Raw genomic sequence first — 15145 nt, forward strand, 5'->3', positions numbered from 1 at the left:
CTAAGTTTTAGAAGCAATACGAAAGGACGGAGCATGACAGATTGCCACAATAAAGACTGGAAAAGGGCACTGGCTTTCATTGCATAACCGCCAATGTGATGATTAATGCAATCAAAGTCAAAAGAAGACATTACTGTGTAAAAGCATGGGACAGGCTGCCCCAAATGTACCACACTGGCATACTGATTATTTTGAACTGAAGCTACCTGGAAAACGGGCAGCATAAGGACACTCAGACACTCCGCTGTCCCTCTGAAAGTGGGAAATAAATCTCCCGTACGAAAAGTGCCCTCCCTGGACTAAGAAGTAAAAAGACCTTCTTATCACCAGAGATGGGAACTTTAAAGCTGAGAAAGCTACAGAAATAAACTTGGTTACATTTTTACTCATCTATTACCTCAGCCCAAGTTCCACTCAGAATACTTCTCTAATTAAAGCTCCCAAACATCTGTTTTCTTTATCCCTGTCAATTCCCCACCAACTGATTGTCTCTTTGTCTAAAATGTTTAAGAACTGCCTGCCTTTGGTCATTTGCTTGGATCCCAATTTCATTATTGGGCTTCTGTGCACACATAATAAAACTTGGTTCTTTTTCTCCCATTAATCTGTCTCATGTAAAATTTAATTCTCAGTCCATCTGGAAGAACCTCAGACTGAGGAAATTTTCTTCCTCCCATTTAACTGCATACTAGAATGATGTAAGGGAAAATATAGACTGGATATGCATTTTTGGTTCCTAACCAGTGAAGCTACATCTATCATTAAACCTCCCCTTAATTAGTTATCCAAAGTCTACTTGCCAAGAAAAAAAATAGTAGCTCAAGAGTTTGGGAAAATTAACCATTTAAGGTACAGTAAAAGAACAGCATTAAAGAAAGTCCACAACAGGTTTTCTTTCATTATGGGACCAAAAAAATGGTTCAACATTTCTGTAGGTAGCTTGTCAGCCTGCGTGAAAATCCAAAATAGTTATTATATTGTGACTCAGTAGTTCTAACCCATTTATCCTGTGAGAGAATTAGACTGGCACAAGGGTGTTTAATGAAGCATTATTCATAACAGGGAAAATGTTCCATCTTTAAGAGACTGGTTAAATAAATCACAGCACATTCACACAATGGCATATATATCAGATATTAAAAAGGAAGGGTCTAGGGGCGGCTGGGTGGCTCAGTTGGTTGAGCGACTGCCTTCGGCTCAGGTCATGATCCTGGAGTCCCAGGATCGAGTCCCACATTGAGCTCCCTGCTCGGTGGGGAGTCGGCTTCTCCCTCTGACCCCCCCCCCCATGCTCTCTCTCTTTCAAATAAATAAATAAAAAATCTTAAAAATAAATAAATATAAAAAGGGTCTAAATTTACTGACATGGAAAGACTGACCACAATCTACTGTGAAGAAAAAAACAGAACAATGCCTTATTATATGATCTCATATTTAAGGTTGTAAGTGTGCATACGTGCATGGTGATCCTAAAACATAAGGGCAATAATTACCTTTAGAAGGTAGGTACTTGGCATGGTTTGACCTTTACTTGTACTTTTATATGCTGTTTAAACTTTCCACAATAAGCATTTCTTTAATAAGCAGAAAAAAAAATACCAGAAAATTAAGCTTCTTTATATGGGGAAAGGAATCACTGATACATCTATTTTTTTTTTTTTTAACGAGCTTTTTCTAGAGAGAATAACGGTCGTCCTTTAATACAGGACGCAAATTTGCTGTCAGTCGTCAGAAGCTCCTGACAGGAGCTAGCCTGACCCTCAGGCTGGGTTAGGAGAGCCCCGCGTAACTGGAGTCAACGATTCCAACTGCCGCGGACAGAGCTGGCGGAGAGGCCATCCGTGGTCCACCTGCCTCCTCATTAGCACATGCTCGCTTTTCCGCTCTGGGACTCGGTGAGAGGCAAGGTAGGGACAGCAGGTGCTGGCTCAGGAAATGCCAGCGGGGCCCTCTGTACTTAGCCCGTGGCCCTGAGTGGGGAATCGCTAAATGCAACTTCACCAGAAGGGAGTGGGAGGGTAGAGGAGACCGGAAGCCTTGGGCCTGCTCCACCTTTCCGCAGATGCAGCCAGGGGCCACTGGGAAAGGCAGTCTGGTTAGGAACAGTGGGCAGGCTCACCAAACAGAGGCAAGACTCCACCGAGGAGCAAAGGGTCTAAAGCACCAGTGAAGAGGTCCCTAAGAGGCCCAGTACGGATGCAGAAGTGCAGTGTTCCCTGGAGGTGGTCTAGGGAGGACAGTACAGAGCAGGGCAAGACCACTGTGCGCTGAGGTCAAGAAGGGCTTTCCAAGTGGAACTCAGCCTGGGCCTGAATCCTGTTCCTTGTCAGTCTCTACACCCAGACAGGTTAAGAATCACCATCTGGCCCCGGCCCATGGAGCGTCTGGGCTTCCTTCTCAGCAACCGACATACCACAGCCTGAGGAGGTGATGAGGAGCTGAGCCTCGAGCTCAAGGAAGCCAGGCCAGAGGCCTGGGGCAAGAGATTTCAGGCAGGGCAACCGGCCATTCTGAGGGCCCCGAGTGGGTCAGGAGCTCGGTGGCTGAGGGCCAGAAAGACAAGTCTCAGGGCTGGAGCGGAAGGAGCACAGGCACAGCCAGAGCGGGGGCTGGCGAAGCTGCCAGGGATTTGGATTTTATCCCTAGTGCAACAGCAGACTGGAAGATTTTAAGTAGGGTGCAAAAGCAATCGAATTTGTAGCCTGATTGACATCTCTAACAATCCCGACAGCTGCTGTGCGTAGTCATGGATCCTGTGGGAGGTCAAACGTTTCAAATTTTACTGAAAATCTATGGTTAAAATTCAGAATGTATTGAGGCCACAAAGCAGAGTCTTCTTCTATTCCATTCTCTCCATGGGTGGTACACACAGGCTCCTAGAACACACACTTCCACGCCCTTTAAAAGCCCACAGTACATTGGAAGATGGTCCTTTCCAGGGGACGGATTTCTCTCTGAAACAGCTTAACAACAATCATAATTTGGGGGTGTTTCTCCTCCAAAAGCAAAACAGAAGAAAACAGTGAGACAGAAAAAAAATATACAGTTGATCCTTGAACAATTCAGGGGTTAGGGGTGCCAACCTCTGCACAGTCAAAACTCCACATGTAACTTTTGACTCCTCAAAACCTGACTACTAATAGCCTACCCTTGACCAGAAGCCTTACTGATAACAGAGGCAATTAATACATATTTTGTGTTATATGTATTATACACTGTATGCTCACAATAAAGTAAGCTACAGAAAAAAATGGAAAGAAAATCATAAGGAAAGAATATGTTTACAGTACTATACTGTGTTGACTGAAAATCCACATATTAAGTGGACCCAGCCGTTCAAACCCGGGTTGTTCAAGGGTCAACTGTATTCTTTTATAGCAAAGGGCTGTGCTTTCACTAGATATTTTGTTACCAATTAATGCAAAGTTAGCTGTTCATTGACAACAGAGCACTTCCTACTATCTCCTTACTATTTAAACTGATACTGTGAAAACATTTCCTCTCAGATTAAGGAGACTTTTTTTAACTAGTTCTAATAATGATATGGAAATAGAAAAAAAATCACCCTAGGCTTTTGCAAAGATTTTCCCTTAAAAAGTAAAAATAGAAAAATAGCCACTAAGGCAAATGGTTAGTAGAGAGTATGATTTGCATCTTTTAGAACTGGAATGCCCTTATATAATCACTCCTCCAAAACCCGTGAAAATATGACTACTATTTATCTAGAGCCTTCCGTTAAGCAGTTAAAGTGCTTTACAAATATCCTCCTCATAATAACCCCATAAAGAGAGGAGAGTTTGCTATAAAAGTTCACTGGGCGTGAAAACTTGGCTCAGTTATTCAACAGCTTGATCCAAAAGCAATTATTAAAATTAATTTTTAACAGCAACAAAAATAATTTGGCTGAAAGAGTAAACTAATAAGCAGTCAACTAGTTACCCATGGAACATTTCCTCTACACAAAGGCTGCCATTCGTTACCCCAATACCCAGAATTACTTCTAGGGAAACCAGCTCCTATAAATCAAAATAGCCCAGAGGACCCGCGTCAGGCACTGTCTTGAAAGCACTGGACTCCATTTTATAGCAGCACTCGGTCCTACATTTCAAGTGCCCTTACGTCTGGCACCAAATGAGCTGGGGAGATAGTGATTTCCTAACGAATTAAGGCTGAGCAAAAGAGCCACCCTTCATTCTGCGTGTGGGATAGTCCACTAATTGCTCAAGGACATACAGATTCATCCCAGCCTCTCCCCGGCGAGCTGCACCATGCACATACGTGGCAATCCTGAGGTCTTCGTGGCACATAAAACAAAGAAAGGATGGGGTAGCTCTGTGGAGCAAGCATGGATGTACTTGCTGGCGCAAAATGCCAACTGCCATCAGCCCTTTTCCAGGTTCTGAGAAGCAGAGGCCAAGGAAGGAGGCCAAGTCCATGGAATCTACTACTTGGAGGTCAATTCCTCCTTTGCCAGCCTTCTACCTCCATTGTGGGCTATTTCTCTCTCTAGCCATGGGCAAGTTTCCCGGATGAGAAATGAATGCAGCATAAAGGCAGCTGGTTCTATAAGATAATGAGAGGCTTAAAATATGCACTCAGTTTTCCTGGTTCTTAAATTATCTGGTGTACCCCAGAGGCAAACAAAGGTGACCAGACCTGGGAAGAAACCTTCCTGGACTCTTCACGGCATGGCACGGTGAAAAAAGGATTCACCGTCCTCCTATGCCACCTACTACTTGTGTTATTTACACAAGTGACTTGTATTCACTGAGCCTCTATTGCCTCATCTGTTAAAGGGGTCTAACACTCCACAGGGAGGCTGTGGAGATTAAATATGCTAATTATGTGCAACGCCTGGCATAAAACAGATGCTAACTATTGCTCTCTTCCGTTATCATGAAGTCAACCTCCTCCTGTGTTCAGCAATTTCCATCCTTTTGTGCTTGTTACTCTCAGCTGCAAATTTTGTAATCCATTCAAAATGGACTACCCATATCTACTCCATACTAACAGAAAGGCCAGGGTAGTGATTTAAAATTGGCTTTGGCTCAAGCAGAGCTGTGGTCAAAAACCTAGTCGCACTACTTATGGGTGGTATGATCCTGGGAAAGTTTCTGGAACCAGAGACTCAGTTTCATCAGATGCACGATGGGGACACCAACATCACGGTTAGTGGATTACTGGGGAGGTAACTGCAAGGAGTAAACAGCTGTCTTTGTCAGAGAGCCCCGTCGGTACCCTCCCTGGGGCCGAGAGCACCCTCAGCAAATGCCACTTCATAACAACACTTTCTTTGCTTGGTCATGAGACACCAGACAGTGGCCCACACGAGCGGAAGAACAGACCTTAGAAACAATGCTTGCTGACTGATACTGATTCGGGTGCCCATGCTTTGTTTGAAACATTAGCGAATGACAGGGTTTAACTCTAAATTTTAAAAGCCTTTGTGGGTAAGATATGCCTGAACAGTCCTGGCCCGGAATCTGGTCTGGTCACCGTCAATGCCCCCAGGAGGACGGGCCTGGTGTGCCTGGGCACTTGGGAGTAGAATCAGGACTACTTCGGGCTGGCCCCTTAGGAAGCAGGGTCCAACAGGAAAATGCTACTGGAACAACTATACCCACCTTCTTTGGCCAGGGGTCCTTCACATCTCCCCCTGGGTGTCAGGAGGGTGGGAGATAGCAAGGAAGCTCCTTCTTACACATACTCTGAGCATCTGGGTAAAGCCCATTCATTCCACAGAGAAAAAAATCTACTTTCGAAGTCTACCTCCAATATTAGAAAAGCAGGCCTAAATCAGACTATTACAAGTGCTTCTCAGCGTCTGGAACACAAACCTATTGTTTCCTACTGTAAGACTCTACCCATTTTATTGGAAGTCTTTAAGAAATACTCTAAAATTATGTTGTTATATTTGAGCTTAAAATTGTAGTGAAATCTATATTGGCTCCACAAATATAAAAAATATGACCATCAAAATAGCTCATGTTTAGAAAAAGAAGAAAAAAAGACTAAAGGATTCAGGCATAGGGAGACAGTCTTGGGACCCATTAGAATGATACTTTATCAAAAAGATGTAATTATTGAATATACTTAAAATATGCCAAGTATTGACCCATTTGGTCTTCACAAAAATAATGACCCCAATTCACAGGTGAGGTGACTAAAGCAAAGAGACTAACTTCCCAAAGAGCACCCAGCTGTAAATGTCAGAGCTGGTTTCAACCCCGGCAGTCTGGCTCCAAAGCCTGGGCTTTTAACCCCTCTATTCTTAGTCACAGTTTATAAATCCAAGTTCAAGACTCTTTCTCCAACATAATTTACAGAAGAGCCTTTGCCTTCCATCTACAGTGTGGGCAGTATTAACATTTCAGGAGTGATTCCTATGCAGGCATTGAGGCTCCCTGGTCCCTATTCCCATAAAGCCTTAGGGCAGACTAATCACCCTCCCACATCCAAATGTCCCTGGTAATATGGAGGAGAAAGTGGGAGAGGACAGGAGTCAACCTTGCCCCAATTGAGAACCATTATAGTAAACAGAAAAGGAAATCAAAAGGACATCAAGAAAATTTAAACAAGAAATACCTGTTAGAAAGCAAAGGAAGATAAAGAAATGAGAGACAAAGGGAAGACACACACCAGATTTCCTCCCTTTTCCTGCATTGTTCAACTGGTAATTAACTAAAACAATCCAAACTCCTGAGAAGTCATCAGGACTCAGCAGCTAATAGAAAACTGTTTTCTGAAAACAAATCCATATATGGTAGGCATTCTTAATCTGTTCTTTCATAAACTCTAAGTCCAAGATTTCAAATTAACTTATGACCTCCCAGACAATCTTCATTCTACAAGTCTGACCTCCTGATGGGAGCCTGGTGAAAAGCCCTCAACTGTGTTCAGCCTAATAATCTAAGAGAACTCAGATTGTCCCAGAATAAAAAACTGAATTTGGATTCAAAACCTGGTTGCTACAATTAGTAAGAACCTATAGTCTGACAAGGGGACCACTCATTTGGCTTCAAAAATATAGACAGCCAAGAAGGTCAAGCTGATGGATACACAATGAATAGAACACCCACGCTCCTTCCTCAGGCTGCCCTCACTTCTCTACCATGAGATGGGGCGTCACCCTGGGGAGACCATCCAAAGGTAACTCCCCTAGCTGACGACAGAGAGAGGTTTACCTCTGCAAAGCTGGGGTTCGGATGTGGGATTTGAAGTGCCCGATGATGCTTATGCTCAGAAGACCCGGACACCAGCCATATAGTTACACCATCTCCTCCACCACCTACTCACCACTCCTCCTTCATTCTGACCTCTACTCTCATTCCCCTTCTTCCATTCCCTTGGCAAATCCAAACCTCTTTGGCCCAGGCTTCCTTTGTAACTACCCTAACAATGGATTGCTTCTGAGGACATTTTACGCAGAAATCAGAAAGCCAGAAAGGGATTTTGGCAAGGATTCCAAAGCAATCATATCCAGATTTCAGAAAACCATGCCAGAAGACGATCAGCTCCCCTAATCCCTGGTCTGCGTTGTGACATGTCCCAAAGAGAACAGGAAAGGATGCTAAAAGGGATGGGGGTGCAGGTGACCCTAACAATCCCCCGGGAGGAGGTCCCATGTACACAGGCGATCCTTCACAGCCTTGGCAGAAGACAACTGCAGCTCTCCTTGCATATTACAGCCAACAATACTTCCTAATGGCCTGCCTCTGCTCGCTGACATCAGCATGAACAGTGACATCCCTGGAAGTCCACACCACTAACAACCTGGACTTGTGTGCATTTTGGCACCCATCTGCAAAGAGGCAGCTTCCTCAGCCCACCTGCCGTAATTCAGGAGAAGCCATCCCTGCTCATGGGCTGCTAATTCTGATCTTCTCGAAGCACATCCTGGCTTCTGGGAGAGCTCCCTCTACGGGCCTCAAAATGTGAAGTGTCAAGTCTCCTCTGACGATGGTCGTTACATTATTTTCAGGCTTTCTTTAAAAGTGCCAGGCACTTCACATTTACAAGGACACTATTAGCTCTCTTGTAAGAAAGAGGAGTTCAAATAATTGTATACCTTTCCTCCCTAACCAGCTAAACATAAAGGATATTCTGTCTGTTATATACCAAAAATGCAATTTTTATAACATACATTTTGAAACTGTTCACTTCTAGGAAAGATACTTTTTAGAGTGCCTACAACCCCAGGACAGGATTTAGGACAAACTGACCTAATCTTCTAAGAACTGAAAAGCTCCTTTAAAGTGTGCACTTCTTTGGGCCTTGGGACATCAGAGCAATAATCTGGAATAAGGCACCAAATGAAGGCAAAGGCTCTCACCCTAACCTCCAGCTTAAACCAGGGCAACTCCACATTTGTTGAATAGTTGTTATTAAGTGGTATTTATTAAAATTAAAACATTTGTTAATAGTTTAATAGACTATGCCAGAGAGGCCTTAAAGTCAGTCAGCCAGCAGCGTGAGGCAAAACATGGTCATGATTACCCTGAAAAAGTTCTTTAGGAAGAGCAACAAACCATCATCTCAAGAAGCTTCTAGAACAAGTTTTTCAGTAGCACACTAGGCAAAACGGTTGATTTCTTTAGGAGTCACTTAAAACAACAACTTTTTATAGTGTCTCACATTTTGTGGGTCAGGAATTTGGACAAGGAGCAGTCAGTCGGGTGATGCTTCTGTTCCATGGGACAAGGTCAGAGGTGGCACGCGGTGGGCGGGTGGGCTAGTCTGCAGGATTGAGGTGGCTTCATTCCCATTTCAGTGGGGATGGATGGAAGGCTGGCTTCAGCTGACACTGTCTACTGCATCACCTGCCACAAGGGCTACAGGGCAGACTTCTTCAGTGGCAACTCAGGGCTGGAAAAGCGGTGTTCCTGAAAACAAGCCAGAAACTGCTGCATGGCCTTCTATGACCTAGCCTCCGAAGCCACACGATGACACTTGCTGTCATACTTTACTGGTCAGAGTGGTCACAAGCCCACCTAGATTCGAGGAGGTGGACCTTGTTTTAAAATCTAGAAGCTCCCCAGCCACCCTGTGTAGAACATAATTTAAAGACCCTGAGGTAAAGGTAATTTGCACGTGAGCCTGGAAGTAAACATTCAGAATCGCTTGTTTCAGGGGCTGAGCCTCACAAAAAGGAACCGGAGTGATTGCTTTTCAAAACACTGATCAAAAACAGCAGGGAAACAGCCCGATGGCATTATCCAGACTCGATAAGCAGACCTGAGGTTGAGAAATTGGCCACGAGCCCCTCCTATTACCAAGAAATTCTGACCTGACAAGGCAGAGATTCGTGTAACTGGACCAATCACTCTTCTCTCTAAGGCTTCGGCCTTTAGAAACTTCCCGGAGAGATTTCACTGAGGCTGCCTTCCCTTGAGAAGTAAATCCCTAATGCTTTCTACTCCGCGCCTCTGGGTCATCCCCTGCACTTTACACTCGCTATTTTGTTTTCTCTTACTCACTCATCATCCTCACAAAGGCAAGAGGATGTGTGAGAGGACCTTGACCCGGGATCACCGGAGGGAACCACCCACGGAAAGCACCTCCGAGCCCTCTCAGTCTACAGCAGTGGTTCTCAGGTGAAGACCGGCAGGCCCTCCCCGCCCCAGCACGTCTGGCAATGTCTGGGGGCGGGAGTGGTAGGGACGCTGCTCAGCATCCTACGCTGCCCAGCACAGCCCCACAACAAAGAACTATCCCCCACAAAATGTCAGGAGCCCCAAGACTGGGCAGCCCTGCTGGAAGGCACACACTCTACTAGAGCAGACTGTTGGGCAGACCCATGGTGGAGCCCTCACGAGCCCTCCCTCCGTGCTTTTGAACCACGCACGGACAGCTGACTTCCTAGGAGCTAAATGCACACATGCAGTGGCCCCACTGGATTACCTCAATTTTAAAAAACGTTCTCCTGAGTCTGAAAATCCTGATTCTCAGGAAACCATTCTTGCACTGCATTTTTAAGAGCTCCTTTTAATTTAGATGACCCAGTCATCCAGGAACACCGCACACAAACACGGAAACAAACATTCAAGGGTCCAATACTCAGTGGCTCCCATCCGAGCTGAAATGCTGACCCTGCTTCGGGTTCACAGCCGCTCTCTCAGTCCTGGCACCTGTGCACTATGGGAGGGTCCTGTCGGTCTGTCATCCCCCAGCAGGACCATGGCAGCAGGAACGCAGATGTGGCCCAGGCTGGCCAATCACAGCCTCGCCCTCTGCCACCTGTCGCTCAAATAACACAGATACCTGTCTCTCCCGCGGCCGCTGGCTCTCACACGCCCTGCTCTGTTTGTGGCAGTCCTACTCCGTCTTCTACTTACAGATCAGAAGCTGTCCAGACAGAAAACACCATTTATAAACTCTTATGCTCGCCTTTGGGGAGCTCCTGATCGTCATTTTTATTGGGCCTCTCGTACCACATATTTGTAAAGCTACTACCTAGTCCATTTTTTTAAAGATTTTTATTTATTTATTGAGAGAGAGAGAGAATGGTAGAGAGAGAGCATGAGAGGGAGGAAGGTCAGAGGGAGAAGCAGACTCCCCGCCGAGCAGGGAGCCCGAGGCGGGACTCGATCCTGGGACTCCAGGATCATGACCTGAGCCGAAGGCAGTCGCTTAACCAACTGAGCCACCCAGGCACCCACTACTTCCCATTTCAAACATTAATTGCTATTTTCCTCTTAGAACAAGGTTCCAATGCCACCACTACATGGCACACAAAACCACAAACCCCTCAGTGAAATAAATTACATCGCCGGCCTGGTGCGAACGGCAGCAGCAGACTATTAGCAGGCCAGGCCCGTTAATGGTGTGCGATGTGTTGCCATTCTCCCAAGACAAACATAAACACTTTCTATACAATTTTTGGCTTTGCATCCGCCTTCCCAGCTAACATTTTACCCCAGGAGGTTGAATCTGAGCTGTCCCACAGAGCAGATGGCCACTGGGCACGGCCCGCACTGGGTAGGCATCCCTCCCCACAAACACGGACTCGCAAACAAATCTGCCACAGGGCTAATTTCATTTCTAAATGACTATTAATTTTACCTCCTGTCAAATACACACTCGCTCTAGAATTCGTTTGATCCTAAAGGCAGAGGAAGCCCTGGGACATGCCTGTGTCCAGAAGCTGTGTGCTGCAGACAAAGGGCGAACACCAGCCCCGAGCGCCAGGAAACTCCGTCCCCAGCAGGCTCTGATACGGAAACAGCGGCACCCGTGTTGAGGAGGCAAGGACAGGCCCTCAAAACAACATCAGCTACAAACATGCTTTGAGCACCTCAGGGGAGGGGGGGCGACAATTCAGAAGAAACTTTCAGAAACTACTGGATTACTCAGGCCGACTGGCTCCTATTGTGGTAGCAGTTACGATCACCACCTACTAGGTATGCCTCACCTAGGTCGTCTCAGTTAATTCTCTTAACAATTCCAGAAGTGGGTATGATTATCCCCCTTTTAGAGAGAAGGAAGCTAAGCCCTAGGAAGATTAGTAACTTGCCTAAGGTCACAGAGCCTGGGTGGGGAGAGCAGAGACTGGAACCCAAGCCTCCTTGACGCAAGGCTAGGCCCTCCCCACCACAAAACCCGCCCAAACACTGACTCAGTCCAGCCCCGGCCCGGGACCGGCCCCAGCACTAAAATGCGGCTGGAAAGGGCTGTCGCCCAAACATTCTCTTCTCCCAAGAGCCTGATACATAATAGCTCTCTAGTGTTTATCAATTAGTAAGATACTTAAACAGACTGCATAATCAGCAAACAAAATCCAATCCTGTGTATTTAATCATTAACATTTTTAGGCTATAGAAAATGCATGCTCCTTAGTTTTAGGGTGAGCGGGGCTGCTTGTTAGGTACGACTGGGCTCCAGTTGTAAGGACCCGAAGACAAGGACCAAGACATCCTTGGGACCTGGCCAGACTGGAGGAAAAACTCAGTCCTCTCATGAAGATCCTAGGGGTCAGGCGTTACAGGGGTTGATTAAACTGGGGTGGAGATCAGAGATTTAATCCTGGTTTCTGGGAAAGAGCACAGCAGGGGAAGTGATCAGCTAGAAAACACACAGAAGGAATAAATGGAAGAAAAGACAGGGCACATTAACGACTTGGAATTTTAAAGTTCTCTGGATTGTAAAACCAAGAGCAAGATACTTGCAAAAAAAACTACAGACTGATTCTTACACTCCTACTCTCTATAAAGCTAGACTTACATGATTTATACCTTCTTTGGGGAGTAATCAATGAGTGTATATACTATAAGAAAATCATGAATATGAACCAGTCTTCTAACTTATTAACATTAAACTTGTATAAACGAGTTAGAATCCCATGAATACAAAATTCCATCACATTTGAGCATTTAATTTTGTAAACATGAACGCTACTTATATAAACCTCCATTAACTTCCTTTCTGCCACTGTGGTTACAGACCCCCAGAGATTGCTTTAAAAAAGATAAAGAGAACTACTGAAATGAAACTACGCCACCTGCAATAAGGTAAGTAAAGAAATAAAAAGTGTGCCTTCATGAACAGGCAATGCCACCACACTGTTCCACTAAACGGTTTGCTTTCTAAATCACCCTTCGTAAATCCTCAGGGCTCACAGCTGGGGAGTCAGGCTTCCCACCGCAAGTTTGCTTGTACTTTTAAGAATCCTGAAGAGATGGGGCGCCTGGGTGGCTCAGTTGGTTAAGCGACTGCCTTCGGCTCAGGTCATGATCCTGGAGTCCCAGGATCGAGTCCCGCATCGGGCTCCCTGCTCAGAAGGGAGTCTGCTTCTCCCTCTGACCCTCTTCCTTCTCGTGCTTTCTATCTCTCGTTCTCTCTCTCTCTCTCTCAAATAAATAAATAAAATCTTTAAAAAAAAAAAAAAAAAGAATCCTGAAGACAATAATCAGGTATTCCCCACATGTAGATGATTTCAAGAAACTGGATATTCCAAATAAGCTGTTTTTGTCAACATACATGTAGTATTAAAAATTGAATTTGTTTCTAATTTGCATGGTTTTGCACACAGATTATTTTCAGTTCAAGTAAAACATTTCCCATTCACTTGCAAAGCCCCATGCGGGCACCGCACATGAGGACAGGCCCACAAATAACTCCATCTGTGCCGAACAACAGCCCACATGAGAAGTTCAAAAACCAGACTGGGGACACTACCACAAAATCACTTCCCAAAGCCTGATTTTCACCATTAAAAACAAAGTGAGGATTAATGCCACCGTGCAAAATGGAGCTTGCTCTTTTTATTCAAGCTCTAATAATCTAGCCAATGGTAATCATTCTTTGTCCTGCTATGGAGACCGGGTCAGACCCACCTCTGGTCTGAAGCATGCCTGCCAGCTCTAGATCAATAAGGCCTGTGTTCTTTAATATGGAACAGAAGCCACTACCCCAGCTGGTTCTTTCTGTAGTCATCAATCAGGGTTAGACTACAGCTTGTCTCATGACCCCCCGGGAGATGGGATGTCTGCTGCACATCTCCTGGAGAGAAGCGAGGAGACATCGTATGAAGTCACTATCAGCAAAATCAGGTGGACCAGTGAAAGGGCCATCAGGCAGGAAGAATTTCCAGAAAGAAGAGTGTTCTCTCTCCCTGAGGTGGCACAGAAAACTCCACAGCAAAGTGGTCAGTTGCCCAGGGTTCCAGAGGAAGCACACTCACCCAGGATCTCAAGGCCACGTGGTGAAGCCCAAAGGTCAATTTAAAGAGACATGTACACATTCATCCAGGCTAGGAGGGCGGGGGGGATGGGTAGATGGACCAGGTTCATGGGGTAGATGAAACTCACCAAGCGGCAAACAATAACTTGACCTCACTCAGTATTTGTGAATTTAAACAAAACTTCTTGACCTTACAAATTCTCTTGGGCAACTTTTAGAATTTTTTTTTTTTTTTAAGTAAACCCTCCCCCCAACATGGGGTTCCAACTTACAACTCCGAGATCAAGAGTTTGCGTGCTTTACTGACTGAGCCAGCCAGGCGCCCCCGCTTTGGCAACTTCTAATCTTGAATTAACCTCCTGTAGCTATTCTAAATTTTAAAACTCCATGTAATGGTCAATGTTTTTTTGTGAGTTAGCTGGGAAGTTCACAGGGAGGGAAAGGAGCAGCACTGCCTTTCCTTCCGGGCCTGAAAGCAGCGGCGCGGCTAACCACTGTGGGTTTCTCACCTGGCTTCCCCGCTTGCGGCCAGTGACAGAAGCCAGCGCGGCAGTTTGCAAAATGGGCTGGGGCAGTGGCAGCCACCCTGATGGGCTGGCTCACGGCGTCTGTCAGTACAGAGAAGCGAGTCCTCCTCCTATCACTGCCGTGCCCCCGGTCTCACCCACGCCATCTTGTACACATGCACGTCCACAACAGACTGAAAAGTTCCATGAGTCCCAAGGAGCACAGCCCCCTGGAAATGAAGGCCCCGGGCCACAGAAGGGTGGGTACCCAGCTATGGGTACTGTTCGTGGGTGGAGGGGCCACTTCAAGCCTGTTTGTTCCACAGGTGTCTGGATTCCTCCAGGGAGGTTGGGGGGGGGAGCGTTCACCCCTCCACAGGGCACCACTCGCACACACAATATGGCAGTCCTTCCTCCCACCCACCCCCACGCCTCAGAAGGCCTGTCTTCCCCTCGACTTCACCACCAACTTGAAGCAATCCGCTTAATCTCGCCATGTCTGGATTTTCTAATCTGCGTATAATCACAATAATCTACATACAAGCTACTTGGCACCACTTCTTACACTTTTTTCAGCCTGTAAAAATACCTCAGAGAGCACTGGACAAGGAGTCAGAAGTCCTATCTTCACTATATCATTCATTCACCTACCAAGTGCATAGTAAGCACCTACTCCGTGCCAGGGACCAGAGTTATAAAGCTGAATGGGCACGACAGACAAGGGCCCCTGCCACCATGGGTTTTGGACAAGTCATTTGCTATCTTTAACTGAAATCAAAGGACTTGGACAAGCTCTTTTAAGTCCCTTCCAGCTCTCCTATTCTGCTTCTACTGCCAAGAGGGGACTGAAGCATTCTGGAATGTTCCGCTTCCCTGAACAGATGCTATTTTTACGTACATATAGCTCAGGCTGCAGACGTGTGACTTATCTTCATTCTGCCAAGCACAAATGACTCGTTTTC

At 45.9% G+C, this 15145-nt stretch overlaps 1 protein-coding gene across 14 annotated transcripts in view; it reads right to left on the minus strand.

Moving 5' to 3' along the window:
- The window catches only part of LHFPL2 (LHFPL tetraspan subfamily member 2), a 154445-nt gene that overhangs the window by 118304 nt on the left and 20996 nt on the right, over nucleotides 1-15145 (minus strand). For 2 of the 14 annotated variants that reach the window (XM_027605080.2, XM_027605081.2), the window contains exon 3: nucleotides 8635-8882. The exons of the other annotated variants lie outside the window; for them this stretch is intronic. The gene's annotated coding sequence lies outside the window, so the exon portion shown is untranslated. The remainder of the gene's footprint in view (nucleotides 1-8634; nucleotides 8883-15145) is intronic. 14 annotated transcript variants of the gene reach the window in all.

This window comes from Zalophus californianus, chromosome 5 (assembly GCF_009762305.2).
Source record: "Zalophus californianus isolate mZalCal1 chromosome 5, mZalCal1.pri.v2, whole genome shotgun sequence".
NCBI lineage: Eukaryota > Metazoa > Chordata > Mammalia > Carnivora > Otariidae > Zalophus > Zalophus californianus.